The sequence below is a fragment of the Plectropomus leopardus genome, unplaced genomic scaffold (assembly GCF_008729295.1).
Source record: "Plectropomus leopardus isolate mb unplaced genomic scaffold, YSFRI_Pleo_2.0 unplaced_scaffold20506, whole genome shotgun sequence".
Lineage (NCBI taxonomy): Eukaryota > Metazoa > Chordata > Actinopteri > Perciformes > Serranidae > Plectropomus > Plectropomus leopardus.
The window spans coordinates 1-3,152 of record NW_024622169.1 but is presented as its reverse complement, the minus strand read 5'-3'; the positions used below and the strand labels follow the sequence as shown (position 1 = coordinate 3,152).

General features: G+C 43.1%; 1 long non-coding RNA gene across 1 annotated transcript; it reads right to left on the bottom strand.

Annotated features, from left to right (window-relative positions):
- Nucleotides 1–323: 323 nt before the first annotated feature.
- Nucleotides 324–2,577, bottom strand: LOC121965551. The gene is made up of 3 exons (XR_006107496.1): nt 2,301–2,577; nt 1,383–1,433; nt 324–749 (listed from the first exon to the last, which is right to left on the bottom strand). It is a non-coding gene; the product is annotated as an uncharacterized LOC121965551 (long non-coding RNA).
- Nucleotides 2,578–3,152: the final 575 nt, after the last annotated feature.

Sequence of the window (3,152 nt, the reverse complement as noted above, 5' to 3'; positions counted from 1 at the left end):
AAATGACAAAAGGCCACTTTAAAATAACATAAATAAGCTAAATTTTGATGTTTTTTTTAATGCAATCATGCATTTTTTATATTACAGGAGAAAAAAAAATAAATTATACTATTATTTTCATTGTTAATTTAAAAAGGTGAGCATGCCGCCTGGCTTTTGTCATCAGTGATATTTTAAGTCCTCCAAGTCCCTTCACCACAAACAAGTAAAAAACCTAGAAGGTCTGTGAGCACATTAGCAAAGGTGCCATAACCCCAAAAAACACCACAGAAGGAGTGACAGCATGTTGACAAGTAAAATGCAAAATAGTCCCAAATGCACCAAATATTCAAGTTTATTCTTTATTTTGCTTTCAAAACATCAACTTACAGCTGATAACAGTCGTCTTCCAGTTACAGCGGCTCTGTTTACACTGTCAGTACCTGAGGGACAAACACAAACATTCACAGTTTGGTGACGTTCTCCAGGACGGCAGCGGTCACACCGTCACCTGCAGAGCGAAGAACGACATGAAATGTGAATACGCGAAAAGATGAACGAGGAGCACTTTACTCTCCATCATCCTCCTGCCGGCGCTCCTGCAGCTGCCTGCTGTAGTAGATCATCGGGTACATGACCGATGCCGTAGATCAGCGGGACCGCTCAAAGAGCGGATGTTGTGCCCAAAAAGCTGAAGACTGTGGGGATTGCGCACCACCGCAGGTTCGGAGAGGCGTGTGGGACAGCAGGCTCAGCTGGCTCACTGTCACCTGAAAAAGACGAACAAAAGAGTCACGTCTAAATCACCAGAAATCATCACCTCACTGCAAATGTAATTCAACTACAACACAAGAAACCTGTGCTCCAGTCACTCAGTGAGGGTCTGAGGGTCACTGACCAGCAATCATGACTTAAATATGAAAACCAGAGAGCAGAAATAAAAACAAAGAAAGAAAGGAGGCAGAGCCAGGGTGGCAGGTCTGATACAAAGCTAAGCTAACACATAGCTATCACAGATACAAGGCTAAGCTATGCTAGCCATGCTAGCTAGGCTACTTCTCACATGGCTACTACAGATACAAGGCTAAGTTAACCTACTACAAAGCTATCACAAACACAAAGCTAAGCTAAGCTAACACATAGCTATCAGACACACGGGGCTAAGGCTAGGCTATGCTAGCCATGCTAGTTCGCTAAACTGAGCTAACTACGCTAGCTCGGCTGGCTATCACAGCCCAAACAGCAACACCACCTTCAGCAGACTGCAGGTAGAGACTGCGCACATGCACCACAAAAACCAAAACACTACACCACTAACTTTCCCCCTCACCTACAAACCGGATGTCTAGACACTTATAAACAAAAATAAAACAATGAAAAAGCAATAAAAGGTTTGTTTTTACCTGAGCTGCCGTCAGCACGTGGACCATGTTGAGTTTTGGACTTCAGGGCAGCTGTGTGTGAGAGGAGACACTGATTCAGTCACACACTTATTTATTTATTTATTTACATTTTAACACACCGCAACCTGGCGCCAAAAACAGCTGCTGTTTCCATTACAACGGAAATAACGAATTTCAGGATTTTATCGACATTGAATCAGCAAAAAACAGATTGCAGTGCACTGATTAATCGGTTTTTTTTTAAAACACAGCCTTAATACTTTGCCACACAAACTTGCAAAATAAAAACAACATGATGCAACATCACATTAAAACTCCCCCGGAAATGTCACAGTATAGTTTGGCATGCAAAGTTTCATCCAAAAATCAGACGTTTTAACGTGGCATGGCATGAATAAATTAGCAACAGCCATCTTTAACACGAGTAAAACCTTAAAGGTTAAAAAATCGAGTTTAACCGGACGTATTTTAAGTTGCACAACAAATCGTTGCAATATGTTTGAGGCATTTTACCGAAAATAGACATCCGCGTTTTAGGACTTCACCACTGGATGGTGATGTCGTAAATAAAGAATACATATTCTTAATAAATAATACAAAATGTCACTGAAAATACAATTTTGAAGACACGGTTTCATCTGTGGGGCATCAGCAGGCAGCTCTGCCAGCTGAACCGGGGTTTGACATTAGCATTGAGGCTAAGCTAAGCTAGGCTAGGCTATGCTAGGTTAGGTTAGCTCGGTTGCTTCTCCTAAAATAACCTTTCGGTCATTGCAGCTCTGGGTTTGGGTCCTCTGTCCCTGATTGCATGCCTGATTGCTGGGGTGTTACTCGGAGTAGCTGAAGGTTTGTTCGGCCGGGGCGTGGACGCTGAAACACGGCTTGAATAGCTACCGTTAGCGGCTACCGGAGGCTTACCTGTTGCAGGTGCTGGGTCACCGCTGCTGGGTTATGGCTGCTGGGTCACCACTGCTGAGTGTCTCGGTCCGGAGGAACCCGCTAAAAATTGTCGCTTCTCACTTTTGGGGGAAAAAAGCAAGAAAAAAACTGTTAATCCGGTGCAAACGCCGCAAAAAACACTCCGGTACATCTCGCCATGTTGAGCACCACTCCCGCTCGTTCTTGCCGCCAAGGAAGTGACGTCAGACACCGTCTTCCTCCTCCATGGCTCCGCCCTCTACTCCTTCTTCGGCATCTGTATAGTGTAATGCTGCCCCCTACAGCTTAGGAGGAGGTATATCTAAACTCCTCTATAAACAAAACTAAAATAAAAAAGTGATAAAATGATGTTTGTTTTTACCTGATCGCCGTCAGCACGTGGACGATGTTGAGTTTTTGGACTTTCAGGGCAGCGCTGTGTGAAATGAGACAGAATGATTCAGTCACACATTTATTTATTTCAGTTAAAAAAACAACACTGATTAATCGATTTTTTTAACCCTAACCCATAATACTTTGCCACACAAACTTGCAAAATAAAAACAACATGATACAATATCCCGTCAAAACTCCCCCGGAAATGTCATAGTATGCAAAGTTTCATCAAAACATCAGATATTTTAGTATCACTGGGGTCTTACTCGGAGTAGCTGCAGGTTTGTTTGGCCGCGGCGTGAACGCTGAAACACGGCTGGAATAGTTACCGTTAGCAGCTATGGGAAATGTTTATACTGGAAATACTTCTCACCTTTAAGGGAAAAAAACTCAAAGAAACAGTTAATCAGGTGCAAACGCCGCAAAAAACACTCCGGTACTTCTCACCATGTCACG